General features: G+C 40.0%; 1 protein-coding gene across 2 annotated transcripts in view; it reads right to left on the bottom strand.

Moving 5' to 3' along the window:
- ankrd11 (ankyrin repeat domain 11) overlaps positions 1 to 23,025 on the bottom strand; it is a 93,846-nt gene extending 70,821 nt beyond the window's left edge. For both annotated transcript variants that reach the window (XM_026320287.2, XM_026320288.2), the window contains exons 1-2: positions 22,612 to 23,025; positions 997 to 1,076 (exon numbers count right to left, since the gene is read on the bottom strand). The gene's annotated coding sequence lies outside the window, so the exon portion shown is untranslated. The remainder of the gene's footprint in view (positions 1 to 996; positions 1,077 to 22,611) is intronic.
- Between the last annotated feature and the right edge of the window lie 1,331 nt (positions 23,026 to 24,356).

Raw genomic sequence — 24,356 nt, 5'->3', positions numbered from 1 at the left:
TTGGCATATTTTTAATAAGACCCAGTCTGTGATAAGATTTTTTACACCCCTTTAAGAGAGACATGCATTTGCAATGAATGCATCATCATAACCCTCAAGTTAAAAGCTTTCATTCTATAAGTCCCATTATTATTATAAGCCCATTTCATTCTCTGCTATTACACAGTGTTTGCTGACAGAAATTTGAAAATAATTTACCCTTCACCATTGCATTTGATGCCAATAACATGATCAGTGAGGAACTTTGTTTGTGTCATAGTAAACAATGATTTTTGGTGACAAAGATGTACAGCGTGAGTGGTTCTGCAGTCACGTAGAATTTTACATTATCAGGTCTTTCAGCTGCAGTCACATTAACCAACAGGAAGATGTTTTGTGAAATGCATGTGAGCAAGACAAAGAGAGGGTAATGGTTTTGTTGGACACATACTCGCTCTGCACTACAGAAACTGTGACCTACTTTTCACACACACAGACACTCTGACAAAGGGACAGGAAAAGCAGAAGTTAGGCATGCACTAAGCCCCGTTCTTAATACATGCATTCCAGTGGATAGAGCTCAATGGTGTTTTCAGCCTGCCTGTTGGTACAAGCAACTCCTGCACACAGTCTCCTGCATGACTGGCAACAAAGGGTAGAGTTGTAGAGATGCTGGCAGTATGCATGTGTACACAAGTACACGTATGCATAGTCTCTTTTAAGTGGTTACAAATATTTCTATATTGTTACTGTCTCCATTGTTGTTATTCACTCATCTAAATAACTTATAAATATGTGAGATAATAAACATCTATATGCATCACATGGTTGACACTAAATTGAACACCATTTCAGAAAAATGTGTACATACACATCATAATGTAGCACATAACATGTATTATGATGGCACTCATTTGGATAAAGAAAATACAACCAAAGCCATCTTTGAGAAACATTTACGAATAGTGGTTCAGCCTCATGATTTTATTTCTAAAATGATGCTTTTTGTCAACATACCGATTCCATGGCTGTGGGAGAATGTCAGAGGGTTAAAATCCAACTAGAAATACACCTGCTGCTGTGGAGTCCACAGAATCCTGAAAAACAAGATAAAAGAAAACCAAGCATTAATTACAAGGACAGCACATTAAGTTTCGCATTCCTCACAACAGAAGGGGATTGGAGTGGATACAGTGGGTCATATTTCTCCTCTCAGGACCGGATCACCGACAGTTCTCTGCCAAGCTAAGAAAAGCCTATGGAGGAATAGACCAGCAGCCAGAGAACACTGCCATGTAAACAGACATGTGGTCCCATTTTAATTCCTTCATAAACTTGCCTTTGTGTTTCAAAAAAAAAAAAAAAAAAAAAAAAACCTCTGCACCCATTGCCCGATGCTGTTATGCATGTCTAGTCCTGAATGTACTGAGCCCACACCTTTACCTTTCCTACCCTAGCAAATTCGATGAAAATGTAGACAATTACAAAAGTGTTGTTGTGAGAAAGTCTTATAGTTCTGCGTGAACATAAACGTTTTTACTTCTTCAGTGGTACAATGTTATCTTTAATCGAGTCTCGAGTGCCATCTAACCCTGGTGACTACTTGACAAAATTACTGTAAATATACGCATATAAGTCACTTTGCTGTATAAATCGCAGTACCAGCCTAGAGGAGTAAAAAAAAAAAAGTGCAACTTATAGTTCGCAAAATACAGTAGATTCAACAACACTTGATTCTATTATAATAAACTGGCCCATCTGTTGGCATGTTGAGAGACTCACATTCAATCAGAGAAACCAACAAACAATTCAGCATGTAAAAACTAATGAAAGCCAGTGAAAGATATGAGGTACTACTTCTATTAATACCCTACTTTTAAAGTCTAGCAAACTACAGGAAAAATGGAAACTAGCTGTTCCAAACAACACACAACCTTTTTTGGAACTGGCTTAGTAACAACAGATACAATCTTACTCAAGTAAGTAAGACTGTAACAGCCAAACACCTAGTGTTTGGAGCATGGTTACCATCAGAAACATTCTTATCTGGTCCACAACAGCCAAACAGAGAACATAATGCAGTGTAACCAGCTCAAGTACAGTACCACAAACCTGCTAATGTTCCTAACCTGCCTGTCTTTTTGCCTTTTCCCCCAGTCCGCACTGAGCGACAAGAATTTATCAGGATTTAGAAGGCGAGACAAGGGAGAATATTTAAGAGAGGCCCAGTGTTGGGCTAAACTGGTCACATTCTGGCAATTATTGAATACTCCCCTACCCCAAATTGAACAAACATTTGTTCCACTGATCTGGTTTTAAGGCATTACAAGGGGACTGAGGACCAACAGTGAGTAGTAAGTAGTAATCACGTACTTGTGAGTAACTGGGACCTGAATTTTAACAATCTATACATGTAAGATCTTATTTATTGTTTATAGGTATTCTCATCTCTGCTACATAGACCAAACAGGACCTGTGGGGAGGGTTTTTTGGGACAGAATACAAAGGCTAATGCTACAGACAGGGCGGCAGGTGGGTACACAGCACAGGATTAAGGCCAGGCTTCACTGGGACGGCCTAAGTGGCAAGGAGGATGATGTTAGATGCGTATTTGTGTTTGTTCTGAAGCAGAAACTGTGGGGCTTTCCCAGCAGGAAGAACAGGATTGGAGGATTGCAATAATCCATCCAGGAAACAGAACACTACCCTCTCATCAGATACAGCATACAGACAATTCCCCCTGATGATTACACACAAAACTGATGACAGTTTTAACTGTGTGCTAAAAGCATGACTACACCAACTAGCATAAGACAAAGGAAATCCAGAAATTGGTACTAAACCAAGATAAGTTTACAGATAACAGCTTAACCAGGAGGCAAAAGCTTTAAGTTTACGACAAAAATCTGAACCTGATTTAATGATACACCAATTTCTAACACATGCTGACAGAAAAAAAAAAGAAATTACAGCACAATGAAAATGTATACACTAACAACTGTAGGAAAGTGAATAAGTGGAAGCATTTCAGTGACAATTTTACAGGTGTGTCAAGTCTTTTAAGTGCTGCTAATAGCTAAAAAGTGAATATTTTGTTATTTAAAGAAAGAAAGAAATGTGCTTATCCTCTGTTGTTTTCCTGAAGCTCAACCAGGCTGAAGATTTTCCATTTTACTTTACCAAACCTTACAGGACAATGTATATAACAATTCATGGGAAGAAAAAAAAACAAAAAGACTGGACGCAATTGCTAAAACACATAATGTCAGCAGCCAAGGCCCGTTACTATCGTTAAGGTAACACTTTGTTATGCTGTAAGCGTTTACTAAGATCTATATGTCAGAATTGAAAGGACTATGTCCAACCATTTCTGTAACTTTATGAAACCAACATCTGCTCATATGTATCTATGTGTACCTACAAAGCAAAGGAGTTTATGGGTAAGCGTAGGTCGCTGATGGTTGAATACAGTTTGATGCCGACACCTCCCGAATCTGAAATACGCGTTGTGCGGAGCTGCACGTCCTACATGCTGACTGGTTGATCCACCTTCCTGTTGCTATGTGGAAGAAGGAGGAAGGAGCATTCAAATGACAAAAAGGGGTAGCTAGAGGAGACCTGCCAAGGAAAGTGAAGAAATACAAATATTCATTCTTCCTCGATTGTGCTGCTTGTTTTGCCACTAGTTTCACAAAAATATTTGTCTTTTTCACTCATTTGTTTCCTACCTTCTTCCATGTATTCTCTACTTTGTTGGTTGAGTGGCCAAGTATAAAAGTAACAGCTTTGCAACCGTCTCCAAATGACAGGAGCATATGTTATCGCACTCAGCGATATGGAAACAAATCTTATCATGATAATTCTTTCAATGTCAATATCATACATATTATGATATAAACCAAAGTGCTATTTCAATCAAACTTAAAGGTTCCTTTTTGACATGTAAATCTATTGGGTTCATTTTGATTTAAACATTTATTTTCTTCCAAAATTTCAATAATGCAACATGCAGTACATTATACAACTGTATTTCAAATAAATAAATAAGTTGTAATAACTAAATCTTTATTCTGAACTGTCAAAAGCCTTAGTGTGGCCACCTTATATCTTCAATCTGCGACTAAAATATTAAAGCTTTTACACAAGAACTAGGTCTGTTGTTGTGCAGCAAGTGTCACTCTTGTTTTAAGAGACCACCAACACTTCCTTGCGTCTGGGACTGTAAAGTCTTGCGTTTTATGTGCTGTAGAGCACGGCAGCGCTTTAGGTGGTGCTTAAAGGTTGGTGGTATTGACTTTTTTTTTTTTTTTTTTGTCAGTGGGACATTTGTATATTCATAGACTTATAAAGTATAAGTCTATGTTTTGCAGTGCATGCTACTCTGCTGCTTGTCAGACTTTAAACACCCGAAATATTGCCTCATACCCTTGCTCTCACCAATGCTCTTGCCTTTTAAGCCCTGGTCTGCGACTGTTTGGGTGTTTTCAACAGTGGTGCTGACACTTGAGTTGTTGTCAACATTTTCTGTTTTGTTGATCTCTTTAATCAGGCCCCAATCCTGACGTACTGGCTTACACAGCGACAGCAGCCCAAACATTAGCATGTGAGCTGCTGCTGGCTGCTCCTCCATGCTCTGTGCTGCGTGGGTCAACCTAACTGACGTGCTCTAACTCTCTTCCAGCCACATGACAGGTTCAACCCGGCACTAATTTCATTATCACTGGCTGTTTGTGCTGTCTGTCAAAACAATAACGGAATGAGTTGTAGGAGAAAAGTTATATCACAAGTACGGTTATTCAGAAAACCTACACACATTACCATAACCTGCGTTACAGGCTCACCCAAGAACATGGTTTTTGTATGGTATTGAAAAGGTGAAAACAGAAGCTAAATTTACACAAAATCCACCATTAACTCGACATCACCATCAATTATAACCTCAATCTGATTAGTAATTAGAAAGATCCACAATATATTCTATATAGGCTATGTAACATTTGCATTTAAGATTAAATTATAAAAAAGTCAGAGGTCAAAGACCAAACCCTGCTTAGGTTTGGGCTCCATGTACCCCAGCAGTATAAGCCTGCCTCCACATTGTGGAAGTGACATCAAACATTGTGCATCATCATGCATAATTACAGTGTATTTCTAGTCCTGCATCACCATGACAACATTTCTGCATATTTATTACATTTGCATGTTCATTGCAGACATCCCTATTATTGAACAGAGTGTTTTAGTGGGCTTAATTAAGCTCATCAGAGCACTGTCATATATTGGTGAGGAACAGAACAGTTTGTGAGCCACAGGGCAGCAAGCTAGGACAACATGTAGTCAAAACAGCTGCCTTATAACCTCTTCAAAACACTGCTGTAAGTGAGAGAGCTAGTGAGACCAAACCTAGTTTTAACAGTGACCTTCAAAAAGAATCAGAGGCTGTCTTTGATGTTGGCAGAGTATGACTGCAGATAAGGATAAATCTCTTCAGTGGCGCTCACAGTATGGCCTTGCACTAAAGTGACTGAACCATTTGGTTGCAGCAAATCATTAAGACTGGACCTGAATATCCAACTATTTGTATTCTCGTTTTTGGATAGGCATTTGGTGTTTCTGTATTTACATATTCCTTTATTTCTATATGTACAATATCAAGACAGCCAAACAGTAAAACACATTTCTGTTAGATAAATGCTTCTTTTCAACAGTAACAACACGAAGATACCCATGCCAATAGATATCCTAATATTTTAACCTACCCTGACTTTAAGCACTAAACAGTATACATTACAAATTCTGGCACACAATCTTAGTAAGACAAAACTAAGACGCAGTGCTCTAGAGTCCAGCATGCATGGTTATGGTATCAGGCTTATAGGGTGAGGTGACACCCATGAGATGATTGGGAAAGGGAAAAGTTAAATATTAAAGAAATGTATAGCTGGTGTAATAGATACCAAACCTTGCAGAAAACTTAATGAGTAGACTGCTCGCTCCATGTGCATGACCAGTGGTGACAACAGATGTTTTCGTGTGTGCAAAAGAGGTAGAACTCCTCTGGGTACTGTGGGATCAATGTGTAGACAGGGCCTCTAATGCTGGCTTCAGGACACAGGCATCTTTTGTCCTGCTTCCCTGTCATTTGGCATCTGATTACAAGAACAGCTTCCATTTCCACAAACCGCTACAAATGCCGTTTCTTTTTTGGAAACCTGGACAGTATGACACAGACACACTGGTGTGCCCCCCAGAAATACAAGGCACCTCACCAGTCAGTCCTGTGCCTATCAGAGAACAGATCAGAGCTAGCTCTAAGGCGACCTGGTACACAACAGTACTACCCTCTTTCTGATTTCATAAAACATGTCACAGGCCTCATACGCATCATGCAGCGACATCCATTCACACTAACACTGCAGTCTTTGCAGCACAGTAAATCATCCCTAACAAAATTCACAGGCTCCCTGAAATCCAGAGACTATATGCAGGAAACAGTACACCAGATTACAAATTCTGGCACACAATCTTAGTAAGACAAAACTAAGACGCAGTGCTGATAGGTGTGATGAATTAAAGCACATTTACGCAAAGCAGGCTGGTAATAGACTTTCATAATATTATATAGCCCAAAGTTGTGTTTTTTTCTGTCCTGCCAAAGGCAATTTGACAAAATAAAAAAAGGAAGGTTATGTCAATCAAAATGAGTAAAATTGTGTGTGGTCGACAGATTTTTTTCCATGTATGTGTGGTCCAACATTAAACATGGATAATTTTATTTGCTGCACTGGCCAATCAGATATGTGCACGCATACAATGCTGAGATATTACCTTAGAATTACAGCTCTGTGGGGCTCCCTGACAGCCAAGTGGTTTTGGTGGACCACCATATACATTAGGGCTGTGCAGTAAATCAATATTTAGATATATGCCAATATTTCTTAAAACAATACAATATCGATATTCCAGTCCCTAATATCGATACTCCCTCAGGCCATAAGCCTGCGGTAGATGGGAGGGGCCATCATTCTTGTACGCGTGCGCATCTTTGTCTTTTCATTCAGCAGCACCTTCGTCTTTAAAAGCAGATCTTTGGCTGTATTTTGGCTTTAAAGCTAAAAATGGGAGTAATGACATGGACAAAACAAAAAGCTGTGGCAATGCCTGTTCCAATACAGCATTCCGGCAGCACAACCAACTTTCAAGTTCACCTACAAAGATACCACATGCAAAAGTTAGCAGTCTCCATACAATCTATAGAGCTTAGGCAAATGCCACCAAGAAGCTCATGCACAGAACATTACAGATTTCAGGCTGCATTCTTTATCTCCCAAGATCTGCGCCCATATAGTGTTATTGAAAACGCAAGCTCCAGGCTAATTGGGAACATGACGGAATTGGAAGCTCGCACAAACCACAGCCGTCTGACAGCCTACTCATCCGCCACAAGGTGGGCTTGGAGAGACCGTGTTAGCTATCCCCACACAACTAGCACTGCTACACACAATAACAGCGTTAGCTATACTCCACAGCCACGTAGCCAAGTAGCCCAATCGCAAGCCACTATGCTAGGTCCACATGATGAACCATAGGTACTCAACCCCATAAAAAAAAAAAAAAAAAAAAACGCATTTTGCAAAACGCACATGAACATATGTTAACACAGTGGGAAATTGTGTTTTTATCCTGAGCTGCTATGGTTCAATTTACTGAATTTGCCAACTTGTAAGATGCGAGTTAGTGTGAGTCCAGCAAAGGAAACTGGACACTGTTTTTGTTTTCGTTGTATAGAGGTACACATTACATCGTGACCCGCATATCAGGCTATGTATCATATTGTGACATCCTTAATGATACCCAGGTTAATATACACATGCACGGTTGTCATAGGCCCACCCCCTTCCCTGCTGCCTTTGCTGTTTCCTGTACATACATCACATCATAATAAAGGCATAAAAAATGCGTTATCCTGAAAGAGAGTACATTGCTTATAGTATATGAAGGATTGGTGGTCACTGAACAGTTGTTATGGTTGGAGTGTTGTGAATGATGAGCCAACCCCTACATTAGGTCGGACCACTAAACTTCATGAATAGGAAGCAACAGCAGCTCAATATAACAGCCAGAGTTTGGCCTGCAGTATGTCAAAGCATCAGGTATCAGAGCTTATTGTAATATCTTCACTAATTAGATTCAGTCATCTGCTCTTCAATGCGCAAACACTGGAAGGGAAACCGGACGCTTGAGGGTGTGGGGAGACAGCTGGGGGGAAGGGGGAGATGGGCCAGGGGGAGGAGAGAGAAAAAGAGATGCACACCACACCTCTCCTCTTCAAAAACATCTACATTATTGATAAAGCCTGGCCTCTGCAGGGAGGGACCATAGCACACAGATCCTCCATATCTCCAGCATGAGCAACCAACAGCACGGTGGCAGCTAATTTTGAATCAGTATATATATGCATCATCACAGAACATGTTTCTAAGAGGTAAGAAAAAATGAAATTCAGAAGAGTAGATGAGAAGAGGTAAAAGATGCAGGTAGTTAGAAAAAAGTGGAGGCAACAAAGATAAAAAGATGAGCCTTCCCGAAGGCTGGATGGCAAACCAGACAAATAAAACCCTGATATTAAATAAAGGCAGAGGAGTGAAGGGAGGGGATAAGGCCTGCAATGAGAAGGCAGCAGCACCAGTACTCGTGACACAGTTAGCGACAGTGCTTGTTTGTTCAGCACAGCCATGCCGCGGAAAGCTCAGCTCACACGCTCACTCCCTCAGCTCCCATTGCTACAAATCTTCTGCTGTTGTCAAGGTAACAAGCTCTCTGGACTAGGAAAAAAAAAAAATCCTCACATTCAAAAGATGTCTTTTCAAATGCTGGCCTCAACCTGAAACTTGCATGTGTTCTCATTATACAGCCTGTGCACCTGAACTTCAGCTTGGCGGTGCAACAAAGAGGAAAACGTTTCCACTTTCCATAGAATCAAACACTTTCAGTACATACTGAGATGTAACTGGAATAAAAATGGAGGAAGTGGTTGGAATATTTATATTAATGCTGCTCGAATGTGTTTTATTGAAATGAATCAATTAAATTAGTCCTAGGCCTCATTACCACAAACGTTAAATCAACAAGTGTGGTCTGGTTAATTCAATCTGTCTGACTAGGTGAAACATCCAGAGTACTGCACCTCGTTCTTATATTTATATGAACATTAAATCTATGAGCCAAAAAGTATATTATGACCAATCACAGCTTGGGCTGGGATAACAACAGTCCAAACTCTATTTGCGTGTGCTTCACACCATACAACAAATCTAGTGTTGCGCTTGTATAAAATGGATATTAGCATGCAGCATTAGCACACAGTATCATACTTTCAACTGATATCACCACCAAACCACAAATTCCAGTGAAGAAGCCTGCTCTATCATCATACACAGTACCCAAATTTAACTTAGAAGTGGCAGAATCATTACTGCTTTAATTCCTTCTATCCTACTGTTGATTGAGACAATGTGTTTCAGCAAGTACAGCATGCTGTCTTCTTACAGACTTGTCTTTTGGGGATCACTGATTATGGTAATTTGATCATTTAACCTTCTATTGCTGTGGGACAACGCTTTTCTAAAAAATGTTTGAGATCACTTGATTTGAATGTACAGGTTCTTTTCTGATCTTTCAGACATTATTATATATGATTACACACATTGCACGAAAACAAGCAGACCTAGAAGCAGTGTTAGTAGAGCAGCGAGGGCCAGAACTGCAGAGGTAGCCGAGTAAGGAGCACAGCTTTAGGTGTATTATACAATTAATGTCTTCAACTGATGTTAAGTTCAACAGGTGGACTAGCGTCTATCATATATTACGTGTCAAATGTGAAAAAGACTTGTGCTGCCCAGCACAAGTCACCAGAGCTCAAGATAGTGCTGTCGATCTTTTTGCATCAGCCAGACAACCAAAACCCAGGCTATTCACTAATATACAATTACATGAAAATGAGAGAAGCAACCGAATACTCAATTTAGAATTTGCAAATGTATACAGAAATGTCAGAAAGGTTATCAGATAATTTCTGTACTTGTATTCTAAAAATAGAAATAAAAACTATACAACCAAATACTGTATAATAATGTAAGCCAGAGGTATCTCATACGTAACATATTCTGATTTCACAAACTGAACCTGCAACATTGCTACCTTCAAATATATGTGTAAAATCTATGTCATGTTCGTCTCAGAGAGAAATGTCAAGACAGCCTCTCCTATAATTTTCCATATAAACCTACACAAAGCTGTCCACAAAGTGTGGGTCGGTGCGGGTGGAGTTGCAGCTCTGCAACAGAATATGCCACTGCCCTATTTCAAAGCCGACACTTGCTGATGCTCCTGAAAAGCAGTAGCTCTTTTCAGAATATGCTGTCACAACTGGCACTGGAAAATAATATAGCAGGGTAGAAGAGTGTGCTAATTTTCCACACAGATGGCCCAAATGATAAATTTTAATACCCATGGGTTGTGTCAAAGCAATCCTTTCCATAGCTTTGGTCCATGCCTATTAAATATCAGGTAAGCATACACTCTCAGAGCATCTTTCCGTAACAAACACACACTTCTTTCTTACAGTAGCAAAGCAAGACAAAGTGGATCCAGTACTATAAAAACTAGCAAAGATACAATTTCTTAATTGTTCTGAACTGTGTTTCTTGATTTAAAATGGGTTTTCATTTCTTGTACAGTTGTTGCATTCCACCTCCTGACACAAATAATACTGTCCCTTGTCATGATACTGGGATGTGGCACTCTGGCCCCCATTTTTTATTTGGCAAATATGGGCAAAAAGTAAAGAGTGCACAATATTGTATCTTAAATTTCAGTGCAAAAGTTCCTTTCAATCATCTTTTGATAAATTATTCATTTTATTTCTTTACCAACAGAATCATTCAGTAAGCGAAGGCCAGCCAGCTTATTCAAACACTGATTTGATATTTCTATGAAGAAAGCTTGCTCTGCCATTCAGCCTCACACACTACCTGAGCAGTTCCACAGTTCTGCCATTTGTCATTTTCAGTTGCCATGGTTGCAGTGAAAGACAGAGCTCTATGAATATTGGAAATGGAGGAGTAGCAGCACATGGTACATTATTGACGGAAACACCCGCACATGCACTGACACCTCAGAACAACTGTGTTGGTTCTGAATGCCTGCGGCCATCCGTTCACCCCCACAGCTCTCAGCAAGTTAAAAAGTAGGCATTTAATAAATAACTCCAACCGACACACATTGTCTCCCCACATACAGGAACTCATGTATCCAGCTGCGATGCCAGTTCCACACTAGGCGTCTATCAATGCACATTCTTCATATTACAAACTAGATGTTTATATCATGCAGCTACCGTGACAGGGTGGCAATGATGCTTATTGTTTTCCACTAAAATTGCTTGACATACCAAACCCAGCCTGTTGCATGTACAAATGTACATGGATCATGCATGCTGCCACTGTCACACTGACAAGGAACCATTTCACTCCTCATATTCTGATGGGCACGACTGTCAAGAGTCCCTGATCTCCCTTTAGATATGGGTAAGCCACATATAAACTGAGCTCCTCTGAGATTTCTCATTTCATCCTCATTGGAAAGCAGTGTAAATGTCAGTGCACGGTGTGCATGAATTAAAGCACTGTGAAACTACTGCAATGCACACAAAGCAAGGAAGAGCACTACAGCAGTTTGTGGTTATGCAGTTAGAGTTCATGGTAAGACAATACAACTCTAAACATGCTAACACAACAACAGTATCAAAAGTTTACTTGAGCTACACAGATTGCCTATGAAGGCTGCACATTATGAACACACACATGGTAGAATGTGGTTTAAGCTATTTTTTTCCCTCACACTCCCAACAAGGAAAAGAAATCACATAAGGGCCTGCTGCAGAGGGCTTTGATCTTGCAGATGAAAAGCAACAACTCTTTCCACTCTTTTCGGTGGAGGTATGACTGTAGCCATGACACTAATGCACAACTCCAGATGGTATACATTTAATGCAAACACCTATTATACATTTTTTGTCTCAATATCTACAATCCACACAGAAAATTTCTGTAACGTGACATAGGCACTATAATTATGTGATAAGTAGTCGGCCTCTTGTTGTACCTGATATGCAGAAGAATGGTAACACTACCAGTAATTCATTTATAGAGATAATTTTAAAAAGAGCTATGATATCATATTGCGTAATGTCTACTTCCTGCTGTTTGCACTATGTTTAAGTAGTTGTGCTGTCTTTGTATGGTTTTTCCTACCTACTGGTTTTGGACTTTATATGTATTCTAGGACTAGTCTTGTGTTGTCTGTGTTCTTTTATGTGGTACCTGGTGTCCTGGGTGAACGTTGTTTTATTTCTTGTGTACTGTACCAACTGTACATGGCAGAAATGACAATGAAATTCACTTGCCTTGACTTGACATGGGTACTCCATGTTAGGCAAGTTGGAAAAAACGTATACCAACTATAAATTTAGATATCTGCATTTGCAACTACAGAGCAAGCATGGAAAGTAAATTATCCAGCACAAATTCACACAAAAATGCAACTATTAAAGAAAGTAACTGCAGCAAAACCCCAAGAGTGCCATTGTGTGTGCATAATTTACTATAATTTTTGTCAAAGGAGGAAACAAGGCGAACAGTTAGGTCCAACGCCCTTAGCTTCCTGCAAGCGGCGCTTCCTGAGGAACCAGGGCTACTGCAGAGAGGTGGAGATGGGGGAGGAGACTGTCAGAAAGTGAGGGGGGGAGAGAGGAGACGAGCATGTGAGGATGCAGTATACAAGCTTGGTTCTGATATGTGAAGATGAGAAGAAGAAGGTGGCAGAGACATAGTGGAAGCATCAGCGGAGACAGAAAAGAGGCTCTGGGCATGGAAAGAGAGAGGACAGGGGAGAGTTGAGCCAAGTGTGCGAGAGAGCAGCATAACAATGCACCACAGGGCTGAGTTCAGCAGACAATGTAATCTATCCAAGAATCACAGAGGGTGATACGATGAAACTGAACAGACTCGTGCACCATGTGTGTATGACAGTGCAGAACAGGTTTGTGGGGTGTGCGTGTAATTCTGTAACCATACAAACATACATCCACATAGACATGTAGAAAAAGCATGCACGGCCCATTTGAAATGACTTCTATTTATGTTGATGGACCCCAAACCCCATAGTTCAATCAACCAAGCAATCCAAATTTGTCCTTTTTACTATACAATAGGAAAAATATTCAGCTGAAGAACAGCTAAAGCTTTTATTAGATTTTAATACTTAAGCCTTCTGCAAAGGAAGGGTTATTTGTAAAATAGTGCCAATATGGCCCACAAAAGCAGACATTACTTGTCTGGATCATAAGCATGGGGAAATAATGAGGTATCAACCAAATTATAACATCTGACAGATGTGGTGTGAAATGAAATCCTAGGGTAAAATATGCCCACGTTTAAAGCTTACAGGATTTGTGGTTTTCTATTATTTGTGTCAATTAATGGTGGGGCTCACATATCCAAGACTTGGAGGGCTGGCTACAAAAAGAAGGCCATTTTAAATCAGGAAGCCATCCAATTTAATGATGCTGTTTTTATGAAGCGAGTGTTCACTACCTGACTTCCCAGGTGTGATTTTCTGACACCACATAGAAGACAGCTGACTCGACATTTCAGCTGTCAAAGTTTCAATTGGGATGCAAATTTTAGGCAGTGCCCTTAATTGATAGTCAGCAACATTAACGATTTATGAAATACATAGATAGACAACTGCAGCAAAGTCTTACCCATTTTCTGTTACTGAAAGGGTTGAGGCCTTCAACAGTAAATAATCTGTAACATTATCAGACAGACACAGGTCGCTTGATGTTCACTTTTGAGATTATTATATTTTAAGCATGTTTAATTAGAGTTCAGCATGTCCAAACGTTACAGGTGCTCTCTGCTGTCCGACTGCTTCTGATGAGCACCAGAGTTTTGCTTTAGCACGAATCATGGATTGCTAGCTAAACAGCAAACTACATTCTTAGTATTAAAAGGAAAATGAAAACACCAAAATATCTATGCTTCACAGAATGGACCAGCTGTAATATAAAGTTAATACAATTGTAAAATGTGGAAAATATTGCTATGATCATTACTGTTCACCTTTTTTTCTAAAATCTCTGCATTCAAACAGGCTGCGCAGTGATTGTGTGTGAGAACTGGCTTTGCATAAGTAATGAGGAGAAATAAAAGGCTGTCCTATATCCACGCCAGAGATTACACTTCTGGCTGCTGTTTCTATAAAAAGATTCACTGCAGGGAGTATGAGTGACACAGACCGACATGCAACCACACACACACACAAAAGCAAGGCAGTGTATTTATAGAGAAGAAGGTTCTCGTATCAAAATAACTTTAAAAGATCAGCGTCTGGTTGGCTGCAGTCACCCAATCACAGATCTGAGTATTTTCCAAGCCTTGGCAGACAAAAACAGCAAAATGCTGGAGAGATTATTGGTTGCGCTATGCCACCATAAAATGTCTTCTATATTTCCGGTTCTCCTACTTTCCACTTCTCATTTAGACTGCTTCCTTCCTAAGCAAAATAAACACAAATAGCTTTGCAATGTGTGACACAAGGATACAAGATAGTTGTACAAGCCTTGATACAAGGGCCAAACACATAATGGCCTGTAGCTTTAAGAAGAGCTTTGTGCTGCCACATGTCCAGGAGGGAAAGTCCCTGTACAAGCCGACTGAAGATGATGTGATTTTCCACTCTGCACTGTCTGCTCTGCTTAAATACACTAGCTAATTCCTACTCTTGCCCTCAAAAAAAAAAAAAAAAAAAAAAAACAAATAATTCAGAGATACAATTTATTTACAGTAATATTTATTGCATTTGCTATTTTTTTATATTTATATTATATTTTTATTTTTAGAAGAAATGGATCAATTCTTGAAATGTCACCAAATATCCAGATTTTCCAGTTTCCTGCAGCAGCATATTCAAATTGCTAGCTAATCCTGGATAAAGTATGCTGGTCATATTTAGTTTTTATTTACGCCATTTCTACCTAGCATCATGTATTTCACCATGGCATATGAAATTACAATCCAGGGCTTGCAAAATCATTAGGTTGACATCCAGGGGATATCGTGTCTTCCACTCAGGCTACCAAGATATATGCTCACCCTTCTTCAAACTATCTACTTCAACAACCACAAAACTCACTTGAAAAAATTCACATTTGCATGAAATTTCAACTTTGTTTACATTATGATGCTGAAGTCTTTGTTGATCGCTACATAAACAAAACATGACAAAAAAAAAAAAAAAAAAAAACAGACAAAACTGTGGTACTTCATACACAGTAGAAGTTTAGCCATGTTTGTTTGTTACCGGCTTCTTTTGTTACGCACTTGGTTCAACTTCCGGGTCAAAGTCCAAAGCGCGGACTGTGGAGCATGTGCAGATTAAGGTGTGTACATACAGTACTAGCTCAACTCCCAAGAGCATTATCTGGGCATATTGTTACAGGTCCCAGTGAAAAGTTAAAACATAAGCCAGTAAATCCAAATGATAAAATAAACGGTTTAAATAACTATCAGAAACTGTGTATAATACTATGAGGCAATACTGAAAAGGAATTAATCACAAGAATAGATCAATGCCATTTACTTCACATCTTCTTGGAAATATGGGATTCCTTGGGCTTCAGTGTACTTGACTGGTCAACATAGTAGTTTTGCTAGATGATGTTGAATGTAGTGTTGCACAGTACACTGACAGTAGAAAGATATAACAATACCCTGTCTACCCCTCTAAAAACTGTAGTTTACGTCGTATCAGTACTTGAACAACAATTTAATAAGAAGCCAGCCTTCCGACGTTCGCTGTGCAACAGTGGTCAGCGCTGTGTGTGTGCCATGCTCTGCTTTCACCCAAGGCACAGTGGGTGTGTAAGCTGCTATTCATTCTCATGCTCCTCTCTATAAGAAGTTTCAAACCTACGCAAACCAATGGAGCCAATATGTCCAAATTGGCAAGGCAGCTCACCAACACATGTGCCGACTTGTAGAGATCATTTAAACAGCGACAGGTTAGCAATTAGCGAATGTGACAGATATCGTATGCCAAGTCTAAGGAGTGTGTTTATTTTGTGACAAGCAAACTTTTTTTGCACCATGGGATTTTGATGAGGAAATTACAGGCAACTGACTAATTTAACTGTATCTTTCTGGCTGTCAACATAATTCACTCCTGTTGTCTTGTGGCCGCTTTTCACATTCTGCACAGAACTGACATCGTCACAATATTTCTTTTATTTGTTCTGTGTTTATTATGGTTCATGTTTTGTCATCCATAATTCCATTACTTTTCGTTTTTTTCCATCATATAGTTTCTGTATCGGTATTGAGATATTTAGGCAGGTACTGAAGTCAGAATGTTGGTATTGTGACAACACTAGTTGAATGGCATTGGGGTAAAAGTTCAACCAAGTTCCAGTTTTCTGTCTGTTTTGCTGCAGCCCTCTGGCACAGATGGAACAGTGGTCTCACTGAATATGAATGAGAATAATGTGGTTTGTAAGGTGGTGCTGGTCTGAACATGCCTTTAACACAGGCCCAAAAATGCTTTTCATTCACCATCACATACACACCTCTGAAGACATCCAAGCTATCCTAGAAAGCTGGATGAACTCAGGAAAAGTGACACACTGGCCTCATTTGTCTGAACTACAGTTTGCATCTGAAGCCTCTAATGAGTTACAGAACAGGCTTCTTTTACCAGCCAGCAGCACAGTATGACCTCCATTATAGGGAGCCAGGAACAAGAACTTGAAACTCCACAGGCTATACGTGCTTGATAAAGAACCCACACAAGTAAATCATCTGTCTGAAGGCAATTACCCACAAAATATGGAAATGGAAAAGTACAAAAAGTATCAACAACAGGTGTAACATGGGAGTGCTGTAGAAACAGCCAGTGGGATAAATCACAACCTCTTTACAGCCACCAGCCTGGCTGTAAAGACAGAAAAGAGCTGAGTGGTGAAAATGCATGTAGTGGTCAAAAAGGGTGCTTAGATCCTTTGTGTTAAGTATCCTGCCCCACAGCATGCCGAGGGGGGGGGGGGCAAAGTATAACTGCACGTATTGGTGAACAGGGGTGTGGGCCCCGACTGACGGAGCTCCTCTCTTTGGTATTTAGGTATGCCTTTGCTTTCCATTCACATCCCACTCACACAAGCACAGAGGCCCATCTCCCTACAGCCCTCCCATCCCCCCTTCCTGTTGTTGCATTTCAATGTAAATGGGTGGATGAATGGCTGCAGCTGGCCCATCAAAAGGCCAGGCCTGCTGAAGGGCCTTGGTGATTGAGATTCAGCCAGGCCACACCATCCCTACCCTCCCCCACCCAACACATTGTCCTAACACCCTTACCCCCTGTCTCAGCTTATAGCTTCTGGACAACATAAAGAAGCCTGTGGGGGACAGGAGTTCAAAAAAAAACAAAACAAAAAAAAACAAACAAACATAAAAACTGGTATAGCTATTTCTCTCTGACCACAACAGTAGTCAGAATGGAGCAATTTCTCAAAGTGGCTATGAATCCTAGACATGTTTTATTGATTATGGACAAGACAAAAATTTTCTGTACAGAGAACAGAAGGACAAAGCTGCCTTCATGTATATTGCATTTACCATCATTTCCACATTATTCTTCTGTTAAAGACAATGCTGGAAGAGATGGGCTAACGCAGCAATGCTCAAGAGGTTACAGCAATATGAATGCTCTAGAAGACCAACACTGTTTGAGATCTGTAACTGCAATACTGCTTGAACAAAAGCAAGCTTGGTTCAAAGCTTCTGATTTCTAGTAAAACTATTTTAATATTGGTAGAGCTGTGCAGCACCATCAGTACCATGTGCTGTAGAAAATCATCACCCGACCCGCAATGAATGCCTGCATGTATAAACAGGTTTGTTTTTTAAAATTGAGGAGGAGAAATGGAGGAGGTAAGTGAGCCCAGCCAAGCAAGCCTGTCCTGTCTTCTTTCCTGTGTCGATGACAGGATGAACAGACCAGGACAGCCCAAAGCCCACAGGCCGACTACCATCAGCTCCCAGACCCGAGTGCAGCAACTCAAGCAGCACATCCCAAACAAAAAAAAAAAAAACCCACACAGACATTTACATAACAGTATTGCATACTCAGATTCTGTGTTAGGAAAACAAGCACATATGCCAAGACTTTAACCTATTATTATTCTTCCCTGAAAGAGAGAAACCCTTGAGGCACCTCTCTCATTTCAGCAGCAGGTCTCTCACAAATATGTTGACTAGTAAAACTACCAGGCAGATGTGTTGGTATAAAGAAACAAATTAAATCAGCAATGAATAAATTCACTTGTTGACTTCACAGTGAGAGACAAATGTGACTCAAACTTGTAATGGCTGAGTCTCTTTGGAGTAATTCAGAATGAAAGTAAAACTGTAATAAAATGGTGCCCTACAGGCCTACACAGATATCTCTGTCAGATTGCAAGTTCTAGCCAAACACTGCAAATCCAAATACTTTTTACAGCAAACAAACAACTCCTGTGTTTAGTGGTTCCTTCTATAATACTCAAAACATGTGTATTCCCCTTACTGAATGGAACATTCTTTTTATATCTTGGGATTTAGAATATTTCAAATTAATATGTCAAAGTAGCCAAGCTGCTGATCAGCCTGTGCTATAATGAATTTTGGCGAGAATGGAAAGTCAATAACAAGATATAATATTTTTGCATTCCTAGAGTGAAGATTAGGTATATTAGTAAATTTTACCCAATAGAAGCATAAAATATTCCTTTTCCAACATTCAATCTGTGACCAAAGGTCTGTAAAAAGCAAATTTCTGGGAAATAGCCACAATAGAAAATATTTCCCTTTGATCTGAAAGAGACTCGTAGGGGAGAAAATTTTTTCAAGAGTGGTGTGGCAGAAGGTTAGCAGCTAAGTACAACCTAACAGGAGTTTAAAACCAATCGACCATCAGGATCTCCTAAACTACAAAATGAGACTCTACAGTCCCTGAGGGAAACAGCAGGATTGGGGCCCGCCATTTTGTTCCATTTCGCTTCGAAGACAGAGGAGGGGGCAAAGGACTAGACTGAATTTCAAAGGGCTTCAGATGCCATTTAAGTAGCCGCTGAGATTGCACGGGTAGAACAGCAGCAATTAAAAGATTTACAGAATTCAAACGGAGAGGAAGAGCAGGATGTAAAAGAGAGAAACTGAGTCACAGACAGAAATACAGGCAGAGACAGACAGAGAGAAAGAGACAAGAAACAGGAGTAGCCATGCTTGTTTACCTAAAAGGCCCACACTCTCAGCACGAGAGGGGGAGGGGAGAGTCTGGATCGACAGAAGGCAGAGTGGGTGCTGGAGTTGCAGCAAGCTTCTTTTCTCTCTTACAACGAGCACAATTAACTGTTTTGTTCTCCCATGTGAACATCAAGAAGCTATAGTCCAGGACAAAACTGGACCTACCCATCTTTATAAGTCTTATACAAGAGAATGCATGCAGAAAAAGTGGCATACGTTATTTTCCAATTACCCTTTTTTTAAAAATTTTTTTTCCACATATTCCACATTTCTCACAAGCACACAGTATTTGGGCCACGATTTTAAAAATGATACCAGATAATAAAGACATGCAGTTTTATGCATATTAACAACTATGCCCAAACACATAAGATGAACAGAGAAATCCAATTATAACCTTGGCGGGTGAGACGGTGGTACTACTGGAACATCGTTTATACATATCTTGGGTAATATTATTTTAGTTATCGTCACCACTTTTAAGAAAAATATTATGGAAATGTATTCTTCATCATTTTTTGCAGAATTACATGCCTGTGAATTGACAGCTGGTATGTTGACGTGCAATGCCTGGCAGCAAAATCTGATAGGGGTAGCGTGGACTTTTTTTGGTCATCATTTACCCTGTCAATTACCTTTTAATTGAACTGATAAACCACTTAGATCATTAGTTGCCACAAATAAACAGAAATGCTTATAACATGACTCTGTATAAAATTAAAGGATGTCCTTACATTGCCTATTTAGTTTGACAATCAAAAAACCCAAATGTATATCATTTATATTGTTATGAAAAAGATAAAGTAAGAATGTTCTCATATTTAAGAACATAAAAGAAGCATAACCACAATTTTAATGATTAACATCGTGAATGATTATCAGACGTGTTAGATTACCTTTCTGCTGGCTAACTGATAATATGTTTCAGTCCTAGAGCAAATGTCTGATGAAGCCAGTATGGACAAATTGTAACATAAACCATGTAACAATGCAAATATTAAACCCAAACATCTTTATTTAACACAGCTTCTTTCCCTGATAAATGTTAAAAGGCAATAAAATGCTAGGTATGCATTATTGTGGCCATGTCGAACATGCGGCTCAAATTCACTACAAGACACCTAGGACATTCATGAGAAAATAGTAAATTGTGCTGTGCAATCATTATTATGCAGTCATGTTCTGGAGCACAACTTTTAATGTGCAACTATGTCAATGTTCCCTACAGCTTTAAAAAAAAATAATCACATGTGACTCTGGACATGCCTTTCATGTTATGACGACATTCTGCTTTAATTTGTGAAACAGTGATACAGTCAGGTACAATGGAGTTCGTCATAACAATCATCTGGCTGTCTTTTGCGACTGTTACTGTCGAGACACTCAAATACAGCAATCGAGAGCATTTTGTTCTCTCACTTTCACTCATGTTTTTGCCTTGATTCACAAGATATTGTGCTCCTCTTTAACAGCCTTTTAATCAGTGGGAAAAAAACAAAACACCAATCTGGCCAGTCATTTAGCAATAAAAATCTCTAAAAGAGCCTTGAGATTAAGGACAAGAAAGAAGGCCATCAGGCATGTTTTTGACAACACTTGCCTACAGCACTGTAACAATGAGCTGACATACAAGCAACCCAGCAAGCAGACAACTGTGATGCACAGCAGTCTACAAATGCCCTGCATCTGGGCATTAATGGAATATGAAGACAGACACACAAGAGCCACAGCTAGAAAGCAGGAAGGCATTTACATAAATGCCTGCATTTACTTTAAATATCAGCACTGCACTTTCATCACTCCTGACTTAAATGTCCTCACTACTGCCTTGGTTTGGCCATTCATAAGACCATAGCAATAACCTAAAAGGCATACCAGTGTCTGTGACATAACAGGCTTCTCGAAAATGAGTGTCCAGCATATAACGTCGAAAATAAAAAAAATCAAAGTGAATAACACATCACATATATAAACACATATGCTAATCAACTAGAAATTAAAACAGTTATGAATTCTGCAAAATCACCTAGCTTATATTTAAACCCCACCTACAGTAATCATTACCTATAACAAAACAAAGCATGTGATTGATTTTAGGCTTTACCTATAGCACCTAGACAAGGAGACAGAGACATGCATCACTGCCTCTGCAGTGTAGTCAACATGACCGCCCCAACAAGCTAAAACACTCTCAGTACCTTGGTGGAAAACACCACCAGCGGCACTGCAGTGTTTTCCTCAACACTGGTACTGCACCAAAGTGGAGAGCTTCTCCTCCACATCCAGTTTCCTCCACAGATCATCTCCCACCATGATGTGCTCCCTCTTTTATGTTATTTACATCAGAAAACACAAGCACTACACTGAATCAACATAAGCAGCTGTAACAAGAACACATCCACAAAACCCACTCTTTTACTACTAACTATACACAAACACTTCCCGGTAAATCCAGACAGCCTGTGGGCATTTCAAAGCACCATTCTTTAAATGGTCCTAGAAAGCACACCAATTTTCTTCACAGCTTCTACGACCTAATTCACCGCTTTCCTTACAGACAGGCGTGTAGCACATCCATTTCCATTCAGTGCTGGAACAGAGGAGCAAATGGACAAGATATAATGATCCATAACAGGGATGTGGAAAAATAATCAACGCCTAGCATTACTCCGAAACTTACTGCACATAGCCATAACAAAACCGTCAAAACACACGCACAGCATAGATCTGGTTAACTGGTATTACACATGTGCGACATCAAGATACGCAGCACTAGTTGCTTACTCAAAACATTTAAATTTAGTCTTAAAATATCAACACACTGTCGGCTGCCAGTCCCGTGAAACATGGGCACTGAGACAAAGCAGTAAAAATAGATTTACTAAAAGAAGCTAAGATGGTGAAACGCTACCCCAGCATGTCACATACACGATGAACGATTTCTTTGATTAAATGATCAGCATTCAAAAGCAGAGCTGAGCCTAAAACAGAGGACAGCCGCCTTACAAAGCACAGCAGCGTGCCAGCACATCTAGGTGTTCATTTAAGGTGCAAACAAAGTGAATTACTTGAACACAGTACATGCCTGAGGAAAAAAATAATGAGTAAATAACCGTAACTACAAGATGACCTTTGTCGCAACTCACAACACGAGTTACCCACGGGGGCAGCTATTAGCCAGTTTGTTGTTGTAAACGCGTTAGCTGTATGTGACCCGAAAAATGCGACTCACCTCTGCCTAAAAGATATCTGTATCTTTTATATTCAATCTATGCCGCGATGTTTTCGGCCAATGCTGGATGGTCCCATTTGTTGCCGTCGGTTCAGCACAGACTGGCCCGGAGACATCCGCATACACTAGCTGCGACCATCGCAGCTGGGAAGCAGCTCAGCAGAGTCGAGGCTAGCGCTAGCTTGTTAAAACCGAGCAGACCAATAAACGGGCGTCCGAAAAAGGCTAAACATCCACGAAGAGTCATTCACGGCGCAGCTATTTCGTCTCCACCACCAACTACGAAGCCTTAACAGTCCATTTTTACAACGGCGGAGTTGCTTGAGTGGACGTATAGCATTAGAATATCACAATTTGTTTCGCTTTAATCCTCCTCGCCAGCCCATTCGAGCTGTTTCAGCGGCCTCTGACTTCGGTGTGTGCGGACGCTCTGCACGGAAACGTTTCGGGAATGAAACGAGCGTCCTGATTGGCGCAGGTCATGTGGGCGGATACCGCGCCCGCGTATGATGACACTGACGCCATTTTGGATCCACACAGCATCCTGTTCCCCCTTTGGAACAAGCAAACAGAGCCCCAGTATGGCTGACGGTGGGTCACAGTTTCAGAAGCAGGAGACCACTCTCCATTATGTAGTTGGAAGACCAAGGAAAGGAAATGGAGTACAGATTTAGGGCGCACTCGTTTTTACATCTCCTTAAACCCTAACCTTTGTTTACTCAGTTTCCTTATTTATATATTGAAAATTGGCATGTTATTTAAAAGGCTAGGATTAATGTTTATTAGAACGTTTTCCTGAATGTTAATAAGCCCTCTGTAAAGCTGTTACAAAGGCATTCACAGAGACCGTGTTTTAAATTCAGTAATGGATAATATGCTGGTCATATGTACCTAAACACTGGTATTTATATTCACCATGTATTGTGGTGCTTAAGACGCTTTAGGGTATATTTTTGACGTACAGCTGAAACCACAAATATAAGATACAGCTCTGGGAAGAAAAACAGAGCAAGAAAGCGGGACGTGTCGGTGAACAAATTTGACGCACCCATGGTGAAACTGGCCGAATGTAATGCAGGTTGCTATTGGCTGAATGAAAAGTCCTCTCCTCTTATTGGCTTATTGGGTATGTCACTCATACTGACATATACACGTCGCCTTTCACGACCTTATTACTCGGATTATTTACAGCAGTGATGGTGAGGTGAGGGCCAGCAGGCTGTATGTTTTTAATCCTTAACGGTAACTACAAACTCCACCACCTCAGCTGACTGTTGCTCCGTCAAGAAAAGAAGAGGAAATCCTTATTGCTGATCTGATTATTTTGGAAGGAATATCTACATACTGCTGGCCGCACAGGACACGTGTCTTCACGACCCTCCACCTGAAAACGTGACAAGATTTATTAAGATGCATTAATTTACGAAACCTAATTCGACTAATATGCACCTAAGTCAAAGGTCCACTCAATCATCTTAACTAATAGCGCCCTCTGATGGACTGCTGCCACAATGTAACGTAGAAAAATTGTTTACACTTTACTCAGATGATTGAGCTAAGTCTAAAACTGATCACAAAATCGTTTGACTGGATGAAATCACTGTCCCATCACTATCACTATTATATAGATTTAAAAAAAACATTTAAAGTGGTTTACTTGTTCGATTATTTTTCTTTTTTTTCTTATTGTATTATTTAATTGGTGTCTTATATTTAATTTTCAACCCTGGCCTGTTTTTATTTTG

The sequence above is a fragment of the Mastacembelus armatus genome, chromosome 3, assembly GCF_900324485.2.
Source record: "Mastacembelus armatus chromosome 3, fMasArm1.2, whole genome shotgun sequence".
Lineage (NCBI taxonomy): Eukaryota > Metazoa > Chordata > Actinopteri > Synbranchiformes > Mastacembelidae > Mastacembelus > Mastacembelus armatus.
This window is presented reverse-complemented; position numbering and strand designations above follow the sequence as displayed.